Below are 23,013 nucleotides of genomic sequence, written 5' to 3' on the forward strand. Positions count from 1 at the left end.
TAGAGCCCGGAAAGTGGAGGCCACTTCAAATGGAAAGGATTTTGTTTCATCCTAAAAGAATATTAAAAAATTGAACTATATTTCGAGTTCTACTTTTGAATGCAGAGGGTGGCCTAACTACAGGTCATTGCCTATATCAGAACCCCTTTCTGAGTGACACGGGGCATGCCGGGGCTATTGAGCCCAACAGTGGTGTGTGAGGCCTTTTACTCTTGATGACCCAGGGCCAGACCTACTACGGATCCTGAGCAACTGGGCCACGTAACCCCTCTGTACTTGACTCTTAGTGGTGGCTGTGAATGAGCCGTCAAAGGCTAATCTTGGGGGGGAAGTGTAGATACAGGTAAGGGAACACAACTCATAACTCAGAGTGCACGTTGTACAAGCAATAAATCAGTGGCTAGCCCAATACTTACTTTTGCAAGAAAAATAAGCTTTTCTGGGCTCTGGGGTGGGGTAATTTACTTACCTTTATTGTATTCTTACTCTCCCAGCGATTCTCTACACACTACACTTGTCTAGGGGGGAATTTGTGATTTGCATTCCACTTTCTTAGTATATGGTTTGTGTTGCCCCTAGACCTATTTTCACCCATTACATTCTATAGCATTTCCTATTGTTTGCACTATCCTATGTCTAATTACTTACCTTATTTTAATGTCTAGTGTATATATTGTGTATAATACTTACCTCCAGAAAGAGTATTGCCTCTAAGATATTTTTGGCCTTTTGTCACCCAAATAAACTACCTTTATTTTTGGTAACACTGAGTATTGTCTTTACTCGTGTATAAGTACTGTGCAACTATAAGTGGTATTGCAGGAACTTCACATGTCTCCTAGTTCAGCCTAAGCTGCTCTGCTATAGCTACCTCTATCAGCCTAAGCTGCTAGAACACTACTACATTTCACTAATAAGAGATAACTGGACCTGGTATACGGTGTAAGTACCAAAGGTACCCACAACAAACCAGGCCAGCCTCCTCCAAAGAGTGTCTGGATATGTGATGGGTTCGTATTTATTCCCAACTGGCCGACAACCTCCTCACCTAAAACAAGATATCAGCCTCTACCGGTGGTGGCTGCTAAAAGACTACTGTTTAGAAGCTATGAATGCGGCTTCATCCTGTGATTTCGGAAGAAGATACTGCTATCCTTAAGAGAAGCTCTAAATCAGTCAGGAGGAAGTTCCAGCCATTGCAAGCTTCTTGGTCTTTCTACATAGTTCCATTACCTATTACATTAAAGTGACTGGAAGTGTATGTAGACTGAGGGGGTCATTCCGAGTTTGGCGGTCATCACTGAAGACCGCAGTGCAAGCGGCCACAGAAAGCCTGCCAGTGATGGCGAAGTGAGGACTTCCGTATTACGAATCACCCACACAACACCGCCCAAAATACACCCAAAAATGACACCGTCGGCTGAAACGACGGCGTAAAGGAGGTGGTGGCACCACCAGCACCGCCACACAGAGAAAAGCCCACCTGCCAAATAACAAGTCACAAATCAGCACCGTGGACCCAACCTGGCAGAAATCCAATGGCGGTCAGAACTGCCACGGGGAAAAAAGTCACCACTACCAGAATACTGCACCACATTGGACAATACCATTACCAAACACCTGAGACACAGACATAACACTAGCCAACAGCACTACAAAACACCCCCCACACATACTCAGAACCCTTTGCAACCAGAGGCAAGAGCACACTGAAAGGAGGCACTATACCTAGATACCACAGGCACCATCACACTGAACATGCATCACACAACACACCACTGCACACAAACACCACAGAGCACACACACATACCACTACACAAACTCATATCAACAAACAGCACACCCAGAATCCCTGCACAACAAACACACCCACCCACATGACAACCACCATGGCACCACTAAAAAACTCACGATTCATAGAAGAAGAGCTCAGGGTAATGGTTGAGGAAATCCTCGGAGTGGAGCCAAGACTGTTTGGAGCACAGGTCCAGCAGACATCCATAGCCCGGAAAAACGACCTATGACAGAGTATAGTCAACAGGGTAAATGCATAGGGAACCATCCATGCACAAGGGAGGACATTAGGAAGAGGTGGAATGACCTGAGAGGAAAGGTACGGGCATGGCTTCCAGGCACCAAATTGCCAGAAGGGCTGACGGGAATACATACTGGACTGGACACTGGTAAGTTTACTGTACTCCCCAGCCAACATGTCCCCATGCACAGCATGTACCCCCACCACCCTCTCACCCCCTCACAACACCCTAACGTGCACAAACCCACCATGGACCCAATACCCACCCTTGCATGCCACAGCACCCTACTGACACCATTCCCTTACACGCCTACCAAGTGCACAGATACCTCACACTGCGGCAAGTACCACATCTACCACAATGCAACACTCCCTACCCTTGCATGACTGCTACATCCATGTCACATCACTGCAATTGCACCTTAAACCATGTCATTCCCCATCACCAATAACTATTAGCAATGCACCTCAGTACATTGCAATGACAGTAGCAAGGCAGACATGAACTATCCTCCAAAATAGTCCCATTGTAATATTCCACTAATGGGAAGACAAGCAGTGAACTGCTAAATGTCAATGCCATTACTGCCCTGTAAATACAGTCAATGATGGCAGACAACCATGTGTGTCACTGCTACAATACCATCATCTGACAGAATACCTCTCATTACACAGGTCTCCCAAGTACTGCCACACAGCAGAGGAGCCCAGTGACAGAAAGCCCAGGCTTGGAAGTAGGTCCAATAGGGGAGGACTCCCCTGGAAGTCTGGAAATGGACGACGAACCTGGCCTATCAGGCATGAGTGCTCAGTCCACCGCCACCAGCATCACCCTGCCCAAAACTGAAAACACATCCCCTGTGGCAGCCCACCTTCCCATTGCTGTGTCCCAAGGTCACATCAAACAATATGTGCCCCACAGGACAGGGTCAGGAGTCAACAGAGTAAACCCAAGACAATGACGGTCCTGGTGTCAGTGGGAGGGGGCACACTGCACCAGGGGCATAGGGTGCAAGGGCCAGTGGGAGGGAAATCATGGGCCAAGGGACGAGGCTTGTACAGGACACGACTGTCCAGGAGGCTGTCTCCAGAGTCCAGGGAGTTTACCAGCAAACCCAGGACAAGATGGGACAGATACACAGCACCTTGCAGGACACACAAAGGCTGCAGGGGGAATACCACCAGGGGGCCATGCAGCAGTGACATACACTCAATGCCACCATGGTCTCCATATTAGGAGAGTTCAAGGAATTGAACAACATCTTGCGGTCTTCCTGAAGCGAACAGTAGGCCACATCCAGTAGTCAGGCAACACCACTGCCAACAACATCAGCACCTACTACTGGAATTGAGGCACATCAGGAGAACCCACAGGCCACCAGCACCCCTACCCCTGCAGCTGAGGCACATCCCCGCAAAAGAGGCCACCCATCCAGACATCCTGTAGGACCTCAGGCCAAGACCAATCCCCCCACCAGGAAGTGATCCATCTTCTGATCCAAGTACACAGCATACCGGGCAAATGGATACAGGACCTGTGAGACAAACAGTTGTACCACCCACTCTGATCAGCACCCACACCAATACCCCACTCCTCAGGACTGTGATGTCGTGCATTCATTAAACAATATTTCACACAAGTAATGGTGCACGTCTCTTCATTGTATGTAGTTGCAATCCTGTTCCCAAGCAGCAAATATATACACATGTCAGCACCACAACAATTTTGAAGTGACAGATTTAGTGGGACACCCAGGCAGGTGTGTAAGTAAATCAATTTGTACTGATTTCCAGTGTCAACGATGGCAACTGAGAATACAGTAATCTACTTGCAGACAGAGATATGAACTGAAGAGGGAAAATGAAATGGAATCAGGCACAAAGTTGTAAGGCATATAAACAATACATACATCCACACCATTGTAACACATACACAGAATGACAGGCCCAGCAGCTATGATACCACATATGTGAAGGTCTGCATAGGCAGTCACACACGTGTGGGACAGGAAAGTTGTAACATAGGCAACATCCTCCATTCTACACTTCCCTGAGTGGTCAGGAACAGGTACTTGCCACATAGCAGCTGAAAATGCAGCATTACATGCCTACACAACAGGCCAAGACTGATAATTCCCCCTAACATATCCCCAAACAGGCAGGCTCAGGATCCTAAACCTTTGGTATAACAAAAAGGCTGTACCGCAATGGTTCCAGCATTCCATACATGTACGTATCAGCAGTGCATTACCACTACCCCTCATGGTAAGTCTATTACCCTTCAAGGACGTAAACCAATATGGAAGGCTGTAGTCCCCACACACACCTTGATGCATGCAAATACTGGCTAGTGACTGGCTTCAGTAATATATCTTCCATGTGCAGATGACATACAATTCACACATACCTGTACATCATTGAAAGTAGTGAGGAATAAGGTCAGTTCTGTTATCATGTACCTCATCCTTGTCTGCCTCCCACTCAGCATCAGAGTCACCATCCCCAAACACTGCTCCAGCATCAATGTACTCCTCCTCCAACAGTGGGATGTGCTCTCTGAGGGCTAGACTATGGAGCATGCAGAATGCAACAATTATCCTGCTGACTTTCCCTGGTCGGTACTGTAGGGCACCACCAGACACATGAAAGCAACGAAATCTAGCTTTCAAGAGACTGAAAGTCTGCTCAATCACTCGTCTCATCCGGCCATGTGCCTCATTCTACCTGTTCTCCTGTAGTTGGATGTCTCTAAGGTGTCCGGAGCCAGGGCAGGTTGGGGTATCCGGAGTCACCTGTGTGGAAAAGGGAACATGAGCATAGGTACAATGCTAGGCACAGTGCTGACTGTATTATGAGGGCTACAAACGTCTGACATGGAGGGCAGTACACATACGTATGAGCCAGGCCCTTTCTCCCTGTTGCTGTGACATCATTGCAGGGACACTGCTGTTCCTCAGGACGTAGGAATCATGTACTGATCCAGGAAAGTTTGTGTTCACTTGTGTTATGTACTCGTCTGCAAGACACACCACTTAAACATTGAGCGCATATGTACTCTTTCTGTTTCTGTAGACCTGTTCATTGGTCCTTGAAGGTACCAAGGCAATGTGAGTCCCGTCAATGGCCCCAATGACAAGAAGGTCCTCTTTTGTTAGGGGCATGTTGTTGGCTGCTGTCGATAATGGGTGTGGGGTGCTGCTTCCATTGGCTGAAAATAGCTGGAGACCCTATTTGCCTGGGATTTTTTAGGTGGTATGTGGGTAAAAGCTCACTGCTTTTTTCAAGAGGATTCTTCGTTGTGATTGGCTGCAGATCCTCCCCCTTTGTGGTCAGACTGTGTCCAAGTGTCAGCCCCTGAGTGGAGAGTTGCATCTGTGATTCCTACTGTCTTTTCCAAAGTGCTGCTTTTTAAGAAAGTCTCTTGGATCAGGTGAGGGGACACTTGTGTTGTGTGCCCACTCCTGTTTTATGTGTACAGTGGTGGAGGGTGCTTCAGGGCCAATTCAGCAACAGCAGAGTTCCTGGTGGGTTTGCTAACCTTCCGTATAAGGTACACCTGGTTTATTTCACCCCCTAGTCTGTGCTTCAGTAGAGCTGGTCTGGGGCATTCACTCAAATGAAGGGTGGCTGTGTGGCCTCAGGCATTGTCTGTCTAATCCTGGAGCACGTTAGAGTAAGCAGGAGAGGTGTGCACTTATTGTCTTGCCGCTGCTGGGAGGTAGGTGGTACTTGCTGCCGCGGCCGATACTGTCGGCAATGTGTAGAATCCTCAGAGGTGAGGTAGACAGGCTATTGTAGAAAGGACTCCCAGGCTGCCATGATATGCGACCACCATTACAAGGTCAGGCTGGTCGAGTTGGTATTCTTTGGTTCCAGGACGACGGGGCCCCAGGGCGGCGCAGTCTAGACGTGTGGGCCAGTGCGTGCCGGCATCCGGTTGCAAGCTGATGCAGCTACCAATGGTTGTTTCTTGGTCCCACGTGGTCCCAAGTGTTAGCTGCGCTTTCCAGTGGTGTTAGGCAGCACTGGTGGCAGTTGGCAGGGAGGGTCTGGGCTGCGAAGAGCAGGGGCCCCTGAGGCCGGCCACATATGTCAAAAAAATCTCACCAGGCCCGTGTGTGGGCTATCTGTCTAGCGATGCACTGCTCTCTTTGAAGCTCCGTGCGGCCTCAGGGGGGCAGAGAGACAGCTCTCATGACGCTCCTACAGTCTAGGTCATTGCACCATCACAGGAGGACCAACCGGGGTGTTTCAGGGCCCCCAGTTGCCTCGAGCGATCCTGGAATGCCATGGAGCTCGTACTGATCACGTCTGTGCAGCTATGATGGTTGTCAATGCCCCCCTGAAGTATAATTTTAACACATTTAATCTAACATCAATGGCACTTTTGAATAATTTTTAACACATGCATAATGTCAGAAATTAAGTTATTAATTTGGGAGGAAGCACCCCTTGCCAACTGAATAAACAAGCTCTGGTTTAGTCAAAACGGAGTTCTGAGAGAATGTGTGCCTAACTGCTTCAGGCTATGGCACAAACAGCAGGCGGTCCTCAGGAAGGTGTGTGCTAAGCTCAAGCTGTACCAACATTTTAAAAATAAAAAAACACAACACAATAACATTTCCAACCCAATTTAGAAAAATAGAGACATTGTTTATGATTAAAACAACCCAAATCATCAAACTAGGTTAAGAGGAATGGTGATATAGATTTTTTAAATTATATGGCAAAATGTGCCTAGAAAAAGTCAAGCACTAAGAAAAAACAACAGTTCACAGTGGATGAGGACCTATGCACAATTTCAGGCTGATTGTGATGGAGAAAAGCTCAAATGCACCAGTCAAAGGCTTTATCTCCAGACTTGGGGCCTGATTTAGATCTTGGTGGATGGAATAGTCCTGTCACATATGTGATGTATATGCCGTCCACCGTATTACAATCCCATCATATCCTATGGAGATTGTGATATGGCAGACGAGATATCCATCACGTTTGTGATTAAGTATTCCATCCACGAGGTCTAAATCAGGCCCTTGGTATCCCACTGCTGGGAAGGCTACTTCTAGTAAGTCATGTATTCTCTAGCTCCTCAGGGCTGGCTTCTTGGTATGAGGTATCTTTCCAGCCAGAACTGCTGTTTGTGTCTGTTAGAAATGGGGTCTCTAGTTGGTAGTGGTTTGCACCCTATCCAAGTAGGTTACGGTAAGGGAGTCACAAAGCTAAGATAACCCCTGCTCACCTCCTCAGTAGCTTGACTCATGCAGTCAGGCTTATCTCAGAGGCAATGTGTAAAGTATTTGTACACACACACAAACACACACACACACACACACAGTAGCACAGTGAAAACACCACAAAAGTGTTCCACACCAGTTTAGGAAAATAGCCAATATTTTCCTGAGTAAACCAAGACCAAAACAACAAAAATCCAACATACTCAAATAAAGATACAACTTTTCAAATATTAAATCTTAGTAAAGAGCTTAGAAACACAATCGCTCCAACTGGGGTTATCACAACATCTTGATGGAGTTGTTTCCAACAGGCCAATGCCACTTGCAAGGGAGTGCAAGCCAGTGACGGAGTCACATGGAGCCCAGGTACAGTACCTTGGAAACAAGGAAACAAAGACATTGCAATGAGTTGGGGAGGTAAGGCGTCGCTTGAGCCGGTGTGTGGTTGGCTCCTTACTGCTATCAGGGAAGTGAGGCGTTGGTTCCTTACTGCTAGGCAGGGGTGGTGAGGCAGTGTTGGTGGTGAGGCATTGGTTCCTTCCGACCTGGCAGGGTCGATGAATCCAGCGGGCCAAAATGCGAGACGACTTCGCAGAGTTGCAATCACACCATGGGGTCACAGGTGCTGTGGTGGAGTCAGAGCCTGGTGTCATGGGGACTGGTGACACAGCACTCGGGACTCATGCTGTGGCAGGACTTCGGAGGCGCTGCAGTGGCTTGGGCCTGCTGCATTAGTTGTGGCACTCAGCAGGGACCACTGCTCTGGTGCAGACAGCAGCATGGAGTCAGACAGAGGCACCTCCCTGTAGGAAACCAACAGGCATGGTAACAGGACGTCCTACTTATTCCTTATGGGTTCTGAGAGACCCATAATCATGCCCTTCAGGGTATAGTTTGGACCTTTCAACCAACCCATTGCTTTTGGGGTGGGAAGGCATGGTGAACTTGTAAGTAACCCCACAAGCCTTCCACATGGCTTTCATGTACAATGGCATGAAATTGGTACCCTGGTCCAATACCACCTCCTTGGAGAAAAAATAAACCACATGGGTAAAGATCCCCTTATGTGCCTTGACCACGTTGGGCACAGTCACTGTCCTGAGGGGGATTGGTTCCTGATACCAGGTGGCATGGTCTCCCAAGACCAGGATACACCTGTTGCCTATGGCTGTCTTGGGATAAAGAGGCCAGACAATGTCAATGGCCACCCACTCAAAAGGGGTGCTCACAACAGGAAATGATTGACGAGGGGCCTTGCACCTCTTCCCAGGTTTGGCACTTGCCTGGCAGCTTTGACAGGTCCTGCAGAATGAATCTGAGGTCTTCCTCATTTTGGGCCAATAGAAATTGTTGGCAAGCCTGTCAAAGGTCTTGTCCTGCCCCAAATTAACTGCCAGTGGCACATCATGAGCCAGACCCGGTAGGAAGGCTCTGAAACACTGGAGTACCACCAGAAACCTTAGGCTCACTATACAGGAGATCATTATCCCACTAAAACAGGTAATATCCAGAGGCGTCACCAGCTGTCCGGGCCTTGGCCTGTTTCCGAAGAAGAGTGGGGCACACTTTCTACACTGCATAGAACTCCTCCCTGGTTGGGCCTGTTTCTACTGCTAATGGGTCAGCTCAGGTAGGTCCCCCTGTTCTGCCACTTCTTCCTCTGTAGGTTCTGGGTCATCCCTTCAGGTTCAGGTTCAACCTTCTCCCGGACAGTGGGAATCAAAGGAGTGGCCCCGTGCCTCTCCTCCTCCTGGCAGGCACATGAACCACTGTTTCAGACTCCATGTCCTTCTGATCACCCTCTCTGGCAGCCATGGACCGTGTGGTCATGCACGCTCACTCTGGCAATCCTAACATCTCCAATTGCAACTTGAGCACCACCTCCTTCTAGGGGGTATCCTCCAGGTCGTTCCTGTTAGGACTCGCACTCACACACGTACGCTTCTTGCTGCTTCCTCACAAAACAAATCAGCATGTATAAAAAAAGATGAAACATGTCATGAATGTGTTTAAAGCACAGCACTTCCCTGTAACTTGTGAGGAAAATGATCTTCCGTTTGAAGACCGAATATTACATTGCATGTTTGTTTATATTGATAAAAGTAAGTGTTGTCCCATTTGTGGACTGTTTGCCAGGTGGTTTATGGAGACATCGAATTCCTTCATATGAATCATCAGAGGTGTTTGATGACTCATCACCAGCATGTGTCTGATGACTCATCACCAGCACACCAGTCTATAAATAGAACTGCCAAGGTGTTTCCTGTGCTTGGCTTTGAGTCTTCCTTCGGTCACAGGTGTTTCCGGTTCAGCTGGAGTTCCGTGATCCTTCAGGACTCGTCTTTTCAGTGCGAGGCTTCATCTGAGCTTCCCTCTCTAGAGCGGATTACTTTTGCTGCATCTGGAGAGTTTATGAGCAGTATTTCATCTTCCTCAAATAATCCAAACATTCCAGGAGAAGTCGGTTTGCGAGTAATTCCCCTCTCGTCTCCCTGTTTTCAGCCTTCTTGAGGTTAGTGACATTTTGCTGCATTATGAAAGACATTCGTCAATGCTGAAAAACCGTGATACAAGATTATTTTCCAAAGACAGCTTGAGAAGTATTTTTAAAAGCAGCATTGAAGTTAAGTGTTGTGAACTCCTGAAAGCATCGCTCGATATCTGTGCAAACTTAAACGCTTAGTCTGATTGTATTGGGGTGAGTCTATTGTGTGAAAACGAATAACAAAGGACAAATTCATAAGTTTGATTTTATAACGATTTTGTTGTGAGTTACAAAAGCGTGCTTAATAGTTGAGCAATCGAGCGCTAATAATTATTGTGACTTTGCTGAAAGACTTGGTGATTGCCCAATCAAATGATATTAATTATTGTTATTTTGCTGAAAGACTCTGTGATATTTGTAGCTCTTTTCTGTTTGATTTGTTTTTGGTCTTAGATTTTTTGGACCAAGCCCTGAGGCAACTTTCTAAGAACAACACTGACGTTCTTTCGTGAACCAGTGCTTGGTTTTCTTCCCTTCCCAAATCCCTGTTCCCTATTCCTTTCCCCCGGAGGCTATTCACTTGTTCCCTGTTCATTTCAGATAAGAGAGAATAGTGTTTAGGTGTGAGGGTTTAATTCTCTTCGCTCCCGCGGAACATGGAATGCAAGTGAGTGGACTTGTCAGTTCCCAAGCAGACAGTCTTTCTTGTCAGTCTTGTCAGTTCCCAAGCAGTCAGTCAAAAGGCCTGGATGGACTCACAGCTACCCTCAAGGAAACTAAGAACCCCCCATTTAAAGGTAACCTGAGCTACCAAGCATTGGTGCTCACTGTTGTCTACTACTACAACCTGGTTGATCACATTAGGGATTACCTGCCCCTCAGACACCCAATGACAATGAACAGTTGTCATGCTGGCTCCTGTGTCTCTCAGAGCCTCCACCCACCTCCCATTGATGGTCACCTATTGCTTGTACTTTTTAAGGTTGACAGGCATGAAGGTTCTTTGGCCCACCTTACTCTCACCAATAGAGACTAGAGTTAACTCAATTGCTCGCCGCCACTAACTGGAACCTACTCCGCCCCAAGCACTATACTCACCACCCCCAGTGCCTGCCCACTGGTGGGGGCTTGTGCCCACTTGGACAGTTGGAACTCCCACTGAAATGCCTTTTCTGTTTACAGATGAAACACTTTAGGGGTCTCTTCCCTGCTGGCTTTCCCGAAGGAAACCAACTTTTCTTTTCAACACTTTTCAAAACCCAGTAACAATAAATGCTATCATGGGTAAGGTACCCACCAAACAGGAGGAAATCCTCCGTTGGATTGCACAAAAAACAAATCAGTTTGAAGCTGTGTTTCTAAATACGGGGCCCCAAGAAAAAAAGTTAATTCTCACAATGTGCTTGCCACTTTAAATGGTACCATCAATAAATGACTGTACCACATGGGGTACAGTCTTTGATGTATTATATACCAAAGCTCAAGGTACACCATCACTTGCTGTCTTACCAAACGTGCTCAAACAAATTCAAAATGAATATGGGATGCCATGGCCCTGCATTTGGGGGTTGAAATTATTTGGCAATTTTACGACAATATCCTCAATTATTTTAGGCAATATTACAGGGGAAGCACCTTCATTGGCAATATGGCAACAACTCATACAAGTTCAACTACTAGATCAGGAATGCGAGTTACCAAAAGTTATTGCAGAAATAGAATAGGTTGAGATAATTTAGGTGCCAGACCAAATAAGCAACAACTTAAAGGTAGTAAGAGGACAATACCAAGCAAGCACCAGAGTCTTCTAAAAAATGCTGGGATGAACAAAAAACTAATAATAAAGAAAAAACAAACACACATGGTTTCTCCACCACCGGAGACCTCTGAAAAACGCTAAAACCTATGTAGCTATGATACACTAAAACAACTTTACAGGTATATGTATACTGATACACACCCTTTTTGTTCCTTTCAGAGCTCATCTGACAAACGGAGTGAGAGAGCTGTGAAACCAAAGAAAGGCTCATATCGCTTGTCTGACGTAATAATAAAAATGGAGAAGCTTCCATAACTAAAACTTAGTTTCAAAAAGACAAAGGTTGTGGCAATTTTGGCAAATTATGCCACACATATTGAGAACATTGCTTCAGAACAGGACGTGGGTAGTGACTCGGCTAGACACTGCAGCAGAGGTCATGATTGTTCACCAGAATCTTTGAGAGTTCCTGGATGCAAAAGCAACTAATGACTACATAGAAGTAGAAACCCCAGACCAGCGAGTCACACCTCCAGATAGGCTGTGTACACTAAATATACAAATTGAGGGTGACATAAAACACACAATTAAGTTAATTTCCTGGGAAACTTTAACACAAAGCTATGACATTCTCTTGGCTGAAAAGGATTGACTACTGGAGTTTGTTAGAACTCTCCCTCATGGGGAAGAGGTGATTTTGCTGTATTTCTCAGTCCTAATTCCCAGTCAAGCAAAAGAAGCATATGCCACAGAGTGGGCTCTTTCACAAGCCCCACCACTGTACGGCTGGGATGAAGAATCGCCTTATCATGTAGTACGTATAAGGACCAGCCCACGAGTACAACCACAATAACTAATAAAACATGAACCAAATGTTCCAGTGAGTACCGGGGAGTAATGGAACCCTGTGTATCTCCAATGAATAACCCCTTATTTCCTGTAGCAAAGCCGGATCATTGCTATAGAATTGTGTTAGACTATAGACATTTGAAGAGTCACACACGCATATTTGCAATACTAAGTTCACACAGTACGGCTCTAATGAACAACTGCAAAAAAATAAAAATCAACCCTGGATATTGCCAATGGGTTTATCTGTCAAAATCTCACACCTGAAAGCAGAGAGTTAGGCATTTATTTCCATTTTAGGCTCTCAGTCTCACTTTTGTCGACTCCCTTAAGGGTATAAGAACAGTCCTGGACTGTTTGGTGCTAGAGTAACATCAGTATTGCATGAGGTTGACCTAGAAGCATTGTCCTATGTTGATGATATATATCTAATGGATAATGACTTAAACACAAATTTAGCAAGGGTGGATCACATTGGTTTGGGAATTGCTAAACCTGGTTAAAAATTCAACTTCAGGAAAACAAACATTTGTCAGTTTCCTATTTTTGGGATACGTACTATCAAATGAGGGAAAGAGCCTGGCCCCACACTTCCTAGAGAAGTGTGCTCAATTACAGCCACCAAAAACAATTAAAAAATTGCAGTTCCATTTAGGATTCTTTCCTTTTGGCAGAACTTACATTCCAAACTATGCACAGTACATAAAGCCACTGTATGATTTAATTTGTCCAGATTTTTCTAGTAAGCACTGGACTATAGAACATACACAAATGCTCAAATCATTATAGATTGACATGCTTCCAGTACAACATCTACACACATTTGTGAACAAAAAATGTAGTCATCAGGATAATTACCGTGGCTTTACTAATGCCACATTTAATAAAGATGACATAGTTCCGATAGCATATAAATTGCATTTATATTGTCCAGCAGAAATGCGTTTTGCATCTACTGAAAAAATACTAACTGCAGTTCAGATGGCTGCATTAAGGAAAGACCGTTGGCTCAAGGGAAAAGCATAATTGGTGTTACTCCCATCTCAGCCTTACAGATTGTTACTAAAGCTATTGTACCAAATGCTAAAGAACATCCACGATGGACACAATGGACCAATTCCTTGACTACCACTAATGTAGATTATGGCGTTCATTATGACGTTGGCGGTAAATACCGAATACCGCCGTGCTGACTACCGCCAGCATACTGCTGAGGAGGTGGACATTCGTCCACCGCATAGTGACACATACATTCAAAGCCGTCAGAAAACAGCCACAACCACAAATCCGCCAGACCCACTGAACTTGATAAACTGTCAGTACTACCACCCATACTGTTACGCCACCAACACTACACTTTTCAAATAATGACCCACCAATCACCACAGCAGACATCCAACAATGGTTTTGGCGGTGAACACTGCCATGGCGGATAAGGCCATCCAAAGACAAAACAAGACAACATTGGCCAGCAAAAAAAAAACACACCTGACACATATACACACACCACACACCCACCAACAGCACTTTACAACACACATCTACATCACCCACAATCCTTTGCTAACACGACAAGACCATAATAGCTAGCCACGCAAATCACAGAGACAACTTCACACATACACCACAACCACCCATTCATCCGTTACGCACCACCCTCCCCACACCCCATCACATTACTCAACACACACACCACACAACACCCATGTCCCCACAAAGTCACCCACGTTTCACTAATGAGGAGTTGCGGATCACGGTTGAGAAAATAGTTAGGGTAGAGCCACAGCTGTTTGGAGCACAGATCCAGCAGATATCCATTGCCAGGAAGATGTAGCTATGGCAGAGGATCATGGACCAGGTAAATGCCATGGGACAGTATTCACAAACAAGGGACGACATCAGGAAAAGTTGGAACGACCTATGGGGGAAGGTACATTCCATAGCAGCAAGGCACTAGCTCGTCACCCAGAAGACTGCTGGTGGACCCCCACCTCCTCCCCCACAGCTGACAGCATGAGAGGAGGAAGTCTTGGCAATCCTGCATCCTAAGGGACTCACTGGATTTGCAGGAGGACTGGACACCGGTGAGTCAATTTTACTACCTATCCCCCCATACCTGCATGCCACCACCACCCCTCACCCTGAAACCCATCACTCCACTCCTCAATGCACCACCACAATTAACTAACCCAAATGCCAAGCCCTGCATGCCATACCTACTGCATGTATATCCCTTCAGACCCTGCATGTACACCCACCACCAATGCATGCACAGCATGGAGAACTAACAATCCCACAATACATTACCATACACAAACAGAGGTGGCAGGCCCCAGCCACTCTCAGTGGCGAGGAGGTGGCACGGCTACCCAGGACCCCACCAGAAGATGCCCCCAGTGATGACAGCAACTCTGGATTTCTAGATCTGGATGAACTCTCTGGCCCATCAGGGACCACTGGTCAGTCAGATTCCCTAGCCCACACCCAGTCCACCACAAAGCCTCCCACCTCAGTATCCAACACCATAGCAGCCACCCAACACCCCCAGACCTCCGTCCCCAGGACACGTCAATCAGCAGTGTTCCCACTTGCACAGGGACCCCAGTCCACACCTCACAGGCAAGACAATGAGGGTCCTGGAGTCAGTGGAAGTTGGCACACCGTTCAGGTGACACAGGCACAGGAAGCCAAGGACACTCGAAGGACAGCTAAGTGCCAGGGGGAGGACCGGCCCAGAGAACCGAATGTCCAGGAGGCACTCACTAATGTCCTGGGTTCATACCAACAATCCCAGGACAAGATGGGTCAGGTGATAGACATCATGCAGGAGTACCAGCGGCTGCAGAAGGAACATCACCAGGAGATCAGAAAGGAATTTCAGCCCCTCCACACTACCATGGTCTCCATAGCAGGGGTGCTGCGTGATATGGCCAACATTATGAGGGAGTACACCTCACACCAGCGGGCCATTTCCAATAGCCAGTCAACTGACCAGCCCTCCACATCTGCTGCAGCTAGTGAACAGGAGGCCCTGCCACAGGACGCACAGGCCACCAGCACCCCTACCCCTGCAGAAATTGAACCACCCCGCAAACATTCCCTGCGACCCAGAAAGACACCAGAGACACTTTCCAAGACCAAGACCAACACCAGGAAATTAGTCCCTCCTGAATGTCCCCCTTGTGTTCCACTGTGCCACCTTGTCCACTTTGAACTGCCATTGCACGCCTTCCTATGGCCCCTTGGACACTGGACCTGTGCTACAAACAGACTGGACCACTACTCTGGACTATTCCCAACCATCACCCCACTCTGTTGCACTTCCCATTGTAGAACAATTTTCAATAAACACCATGTGACACAACTTGAGTAATAGTGGTTTATCTACAGGTAATGTACAATGTAACGAACTGTAATGAATTGCATGATCCTGTGTAACGGTCCAGTAACATGTTGACCAATCCAACAAATATGTCTCAGCAGTCTGTACACATCATAGCAGTACACTGTTGGAACAACACCAACATCTGCAATAAGGGAAGATATAGGTGACAGTCAGGTGGGATGCAAAGGGAATGACTGGCATCATGCTGCAGTCACACAGTGCAACACTAAAATGTAGTCATGCTTAGTTCAACAGTCTTACCTAAGTGTCATTGGAAGTACTTCTGAATCAAATGTGACCTGTTGTGCACATCCTCCTCCTCTTCCTGCTCCTCACTGTCCTCAATGTCCACTGCTGCCACAGCTGCATTGTCACCCCGACCTCCTGCAGATAGGGTACATGCCATCTGAGGGCCAAATTGTGCAACATGCAGCACACAGCAACAATTCTGCTGGCCTTCTTAGGGAAGTAGCATAGGGATCCACCTATCAGATTGAGGCACCTGAGCCTAGCCTTCAGGACACCGAAGGTCCTTTCTACAATTGTGGGCATTATAATATTTATTTTCAGCCCCTGTTCTCGGATTCCTAACAGGGATCATGAGCGATGACAGATTTGAGTAGCCGAATGCAAGATGTAAAAGACACACATTAGCCCAGCGCAATGGCATGGGCTATGACTCCTGAAGGAATACACTCACAAACATTGGTTGGGGACACAGGCTTACCTACTAGCCACACTCTGTGCCTCTGTAGTTGTGCCATCAGCTGTAGGACACTGCTATTCCTCAGGACAAAGGCATCATGCACCGAACCTTGATACTTGGCAGTGACGTGGGAGATGTATTGGTCAGCCAAGCACCCCATCTGGACATTGAGTGAGTAGAAAATCTTCCGATTCCTGTACACTTGTTCATTGGCCCTGGGGGGGGGAATAAGGAAATATGGGTCCTGTCAATGGCCCCAGTAACATGAGGTATATGTCTGATTGCATAGAATCCAGCCTTCACAGTGGGTAAGTCATCTACCTGGGTGTAAGGAAATGCCTCCTTGGCATGGTTACCCCCTGCCTTTTTGCCTTTTGCTGATGCCAGTTATGACTGAAAGTGTGCTGGGACCCTGCTAACCAGGCCCCAGCACCAGTATTCTTTCCCTAAACTGTACTTTTGTTCCCATGATTGGCACAGCCCTGGCACCCAGATAAGTCCCTTGTAAATGGTACCCCTAGTACCAAGGGCCCTGATGCCAGGGAAGGTCTCTAAGGGCTGCAACATGTATTATGCCACCCTGGGGACCCTTCACTCAGCACATGCACACTGCCTCACAGCTTGTGTGTGCTGATGGGGAGAAAATGGGGAGTGCCATGCCCACCTCACACTGTCTGTGGCATACGTACGTCACCCCTCTAGCAGGCCTTACAGCCCTAAGGCAGGGTGCACTATACCACAGGTGAGGGCATATGTGCATGAGCACTATGCCCCTACAGTGTCTAAGCAAAACCTTTCACATTGTAAGTGCAGGGTAGCCATAATGAGTATGTGGCCTGGGAGTTTGTCAAACACGAACTCCACAGTTCCATAATGGCTACACTGAAATCTGGGAAATTTGGTATTGAACTTCTAAGCAAAATAAATGCACACTGATGCCAGTGTGGAATTTATTGTAAAATGCACCCAGAGGTCATCTTAGAGATGCCCCTTGAAAACCAGTCCGACTCCTAGTGCTAGGCCGACCATTTTCTGCCAGCCTGCCACAACCAGACGAGTTGCTGGCCACATGAGGAGAGTGCCTTTGTCACTCTGTGGCCAGGAATAAAGCCTGTACTGGGTGGAGGTGCTTCTCACCTCCCCCTGCAGGAACTGTAACACCTGGCGGTGATCCTCAAAGGCTCAAGCCTTTTGTTACAGCATCCCAGGGCATCCCAGCTAGTGGAGATGCCCACCCCTCCAGCCACTACCCTCACTTTTGGTGGCAAGGCTGGAGAAGATAATGAGGAAAACAAGGAGGAGTCACCAACCAGTCAGGACAGCCCCTAAGGTGTCCTGAGCTGAGGTGACCCCTGCCTTTAGAAATCCTCCATCTTGAGATTGGAGGATTCCCCCAATAGGATTAGGGATGTGCCCCCCTCCCCTCAGGGAGGAGGCACAAAGAGGGTGTAGCCACCCTCCAGGACAGTAGCCATCGGCTACTGCCCCCCCAGATGTAAACATACCACCAAATTTAGATTCCTGCAACCTGAAACAAGAAAAAGGACAGATGACCTGAAAGCCCTGCAGAGACAACAAAGATGACAATTGCTTTGGCTCCAGCCCTACCGCCCTGTCTCCTGACTCAAAGAAAAGCAACAGCGACGCATCCAACAGGGAACAGCGACCTTTGAAGCCTCAGAGGACTGCCCTGAAATCCGAAGGACCAAGAAACTACTGTTCACCTACAGCAAAAAAAAATGCAACTTTCTAACAACTTTCACAGAACTCACTCTTCCTGCCGGAAGCGTGAGACTTCACACTCTCGTAACCCGAGACGACCCCCCGGGACCCTCACAGCGACGCATGCAGAGAGAATCCAGAAACTCCCCCTGACCGCAACTGCCTGTAACAAGGAACCCGATGCCTGGACCAAGCACTGCACCCGCAGCCCCCAGGACCAGCAGGAACTGAACTCCAGTGCAGAAGTGACCATCAGGCGACCCTCTGCCTAGCCCAGTCGGTGACTAGCCCAAGAAGCCCCCCTTTGCCCAGCCTGCACCACTAGAGTGACCCCCGGGTCCCTCCATTGATTTCCATTACAAACCCGAAGCCTGCTTTGCACACTGCACCTGGCACCTCTGTGCTGCTGAGGGTGTGTTTTGTGTGCCTACTTGTGTCCCCCCAGTGCTCTACAAAACATCCCTTGGTCTGCCCTCCAAAGACGCAGGTACTTACCTGTTGGCAGACTGGAACCGGAGCACCCCTGTTCTTCATAGGTGCCTATGTGTTTTGGGCTCCTCTTTGACCTCTACACCTGACCGGCCCTTTGCTGCTGGTGTGGTAACTTTGGGGTTGCCTTGAACCCCCAACGGTGGGCTGCCTAAGCCCAGGAACTTGAACTTGTAAGTGCCTTACTTACCTGAAAAACTAACCATTACTTACCTCCCCCAGGAACTGTTGGGTTTTGCACTATGTCCACTTTTGAAATAGCTTATTGCAATTTTAACTAAAACTATGTATGTTACTGCTCTAATTCAAAGTTCTGAACTTACCTGTGTGAAGTACCTTGCATTTTATGTATTTACTTCAAATCTTGAACTTGTGGTTCTAAAATAAATTAAGAAAATATATTTTTCTATATAAAAACTATTGGCCTAGAGTTAAGTCTTTGAGTGTGTGTGCCTCATTTATTGCCTGTGTGTGTACAACAAATGCTTAACACTACCCTCTGATAGGCCTACTGCTCGACCACACTACCACAAAATAGAGCATTAGAATTCTCTAATTTTGCCATTATCTTACCCCTAAGGGGAACCCTTGGACTCTGTGGACACTGGTGGTCATTACAACCCTGGCGGTCGGTGTTAAAGCGGCGGTAAGACCGCCAACAGGCCGGTGTTAAACATTTTGCAATTACGACCATGGTGGAAACCGCCAACTAAGACAGCCACTTTAACACTCCAACCGCCACGGCGGTACAAACAAACAGCGCAGCGGTCACCGCCAACAGACAGGCAGAGGACAATGTACCGCCCACAGTATCACAACCTACCAATCCACCACCTTTTCCGGGGCGGATTCACCACGGATAAAAACACGGCGGAAACAGGATTCCGAAGGGAAAACGCTCACCTCTACACACCCCATGAGGAACTAGGACACCATGGACCCGGAACTCCAAATTCTCCCTGCGATAGTCTTCCTGCTCCTCTACCAGGAGCACGAACGCCGGCGCAGAGCCAATAGAAAATTAGTGTAACCATTGTAATTTATTAAAATCAAGTAGGCAAAAATATATATACACACCATTAACAAAATATACACCAAGTATAGTAGTTCAGGTAGTGCTCCAATTAAGTCCGTGGATCACTGGGCCCACACGGTATGGGCGAGGCCCACACAAGATCCCCGACCATGACGGAGAGAACTCTGCAGGGGCATCAGAGATTAAGAAAACAGGCACCTCAGGGGAAGGGAAAGGGGGGGCACCTCACCCGCTTGAGTGCACAATGCCAAATCCACGATAGAGCCACATGCCCACTGTTCAATCCTGGGGAGTGCAAAGCCACAGTCTCTCAAGTCTCAAAAGTGGGTGGTCTGCCCACTGCCATATTCTGGGGAGTGCAAAGCCACAGTCTCTCAAGTCTCTACAGTGGGTGGGTTGCCCACTGCTTTATCCTGGGGAGTGCAAAGCAACAGTCTCTCAAGTCTTTCCAGTGGGTGGGTTGCCCACTGCCATATCATGGGGAGTGCAAAGCCACAGTCTCTCAAGTCTCTACAGTAGGTGGGTTGCCCACTGCTTTATCCTGGGGAGTGCAAAGCCACAGTCTCTCAAGTCTTTCCAGTGGGTGGGTTGCCCACTGCCATATCCTGGGGAGTGCAAAGCCACAGTCTCTCAAGTCTCTACAGTGGGTGGGTTGCCCAGTGCTTTATCCTGGGGAGTGCAAAGCCACAGTCTCTCAAGTCTTTCCAGTGGGTGGGCTGCCCACTGCCATATCCTAGGGAGTGCAAAGCCACAGTCTCTCAAGTCTCTACAGTGGGTGGGTTGCCCACTATTCCATCCTGGGGAGTGCAAAGCCACAGTCTCTCAAGTCTCTATAGTGGGTGGGTTGCCCACTGTTCCATCCTGGGGAGTGCAAAGCCACAGTCTCTCAAGTGGATAACAGTCTCCACTGGTTCTGGAGGGGGCCTTGTGCCCAGAGTGCTTCATCCTGCTAAGGACAGAGGTAGTAGATGGATATCTCCACTGGTTCTGGAGGGGGCATGGTGCCCAGAGTGCTTCATCCTGCTAAGGACAGAGGTAGTGGATGGATCTCTCCACTGCTTCTGGAGGGGGCATGGCGCCCAGAGTGCTTCATCCTGCTAAGGACAGAGGTAGTGGATGGATCTCTCCACTGGTTCTGGAGGGGGCATTGTGCCCAGAGTGCTTCATCCTGCTAAGGACAGAGGCAGTGGATGGATCTCTCCACTGGTTCTGGAGGGGGCCTTGTGCCCAGAGTGCTTCATTCTGCCCATGACGGACTCAGTAGCGTCAGTGCCCTTGGCGCTCATGGGCCAGCCGTGCTTGAGATGGCGGTGCCCTGTTCAGCGGTGCTTGAGAAGGCATTGTCCTGTTCAGCGGTGTTTGAGACGGCAGTGCCCTGTTCAGTGGTGCTTGAGACAGCGGTGCCCTGTTCAGCGGTGCTTGGAGCGGCAGGCTCCTTTGCAGTGACTCAGCTGCTGGTGGTCCTCTCTGTCCCAGCAGGGCTTGTGCTGGCGGTCCTTCATGGCCCAGCGGGGCTTGTGCTGGCCGTCCTCTCTAGCCCAGCGGGGCTTGTGCTGGCGGTCCCCTCTAGCCCAGCGGGGTTTGTGCTGGCGGTCCTCTCTGTCCCAGCGGGGCTTGTGCTGGAGGTCCTTCATGGCCCAGCGGGGCTTGTGCTGGCGGTCTTCTCTGTCCCAGCGGGGATGACAGCTGTGGCCTCCTGGGCAGCAGGGCTGGTGCTGGCGATGGCCTCCTGGGCAGCTGTGCTGGTGCTGACGGTGGCCTCCTGGGCAGCAGGGCTGGTGGCGGTGGCCTCCTGGGCAGCAGGTCTGGTGGCAGTGGCCTCCTGGGCAGCGGGGATGATGGCGGTCTTCTCCGCCGTGCTGCTCTTCCCAGACTTGCTGAGTTTCTTGTGCCCCTTCCCCTCCTTGGAAAGTGTCGCAGCTGACTCCACACTCCCACCTGTACCCCTGTGAGCAGCTTTAGTGGCTGGAGTCTTCCCCCTCTCCCGCCGGGCACTGGCCAACTTCTGATGCTTGACAGGTGGGGGACTGTCTGTGCTGTGGCTCCGTGCCACACTGGCTGCCCTGGTGACCGGTGCACTCCAGATTCCGGTGACTACAGGCACCACTGGTCCCAGAGATGTTGTGGCTGAGGTGCTAGTTTGGGACCTAGGAGACAGACGGGGTGGGGGAGGTGTGGGAAAGAGGTCAAGATTGGACAGGAAAAGTTTTTGGGAGACACTGGGACGGGTAGCTGGAGGGGGTTTGGGAGTGGAGGAAGAGGTTGTGGTTGTAGGTGAAGGTGCATGTGCTGGAGGCTGTCGTGAGGTGGATGGCTTTTGGGTGGGTGTGTGTCTGCGTCACAGACACACTGGGAGAGGACACAGGGGACGTGTGAATGGTAGTGGGGGTGGTGACTGCACGTGAGCGGGGTATGGTGGTGGGTGTGCTGGTGATGGTAGTAGTGGCTGTAGAGTTAGTGCATGCAGGTGTGAGTGTAGATGAGACTGGGAGGGAGGAGGGAGACGAGGAGGAGGGGGACACAGTGGAGGCAGTGGAGGTTGGTGTGTCTGCATGGGTATGATGCTTGCGTGAGTGCCAGTGGGATGTGTGGTGCTTATGTTTGCCTGAGCTTCCCTTGTGTGTTGACGTGTGTGAATGCTGGTCTAGAGGTGTGATTGGGATAGGCTGGGGTACAGGGGATTGGGTCTGGGTGGAGGAAGTTGGAGGGGGGAGGCTAGAGACAGGGACAAGTGCTGAGGCCAGAGTCTGAAAAGCTCGCTGAAGGCCGCCTGACCAGAATGAATGCCCTCCAGGAATGCATTTGTTTGTTGCACCTGCCTTTCTACACCCTGGATGGCATTCAAAATAGTAGACTGCCCAACAGTGAGGGACCTGAGGAGGTCAATGGCCTCCTCACTGAGGGCAGCAGGGGTGACTGGGGCAGGGCCTGAGGTGCCTGGGGCGAAGGTGATGCCCACCCTCCCGGGTGAGCGGGCACGGGACAAAGGCTGAGGGGGTGCTGGGAGGGCGGTGCTGGAAGAGGGGTGGCGGCTGTACCTGCAGATGTTGCCACCACCACAAGGGAGCTCCCATCAGAGGATGAGTCCGTGTCACTGGTCTCAGCTCCTGTCCCCGCCGTGTAGGTCCTCTCCTGTCGAAGATCAGGTATCGAGTGATTGAACAGATAGAAAATGGGGGTCATGTCCATGGCGGTGCGTACCGTCACCGCCGGCATACATCGTCATTGGCTCCTGGGACCCATAGGGTCCAATGTTAACCAATGCATTGTGCTGCGGTCTTCAACCGCCTACCGTGACGGTGTACAACGCC

This window comes from Pleurodeles waltl, chromosome 1_2, assembly GCF_031143425.1.
Source record: "Pleurodeles waltl isolate 20211129_DDA chromosome 1_2, aPleWal1.hap1.20221129, whole genome shotgun sequence".
NCBI lineage: Eukaryota > Metazoa > Chordata > Amphibia > Caudata > Salamandridae > Pleurodeles > Pleurodeles waltl.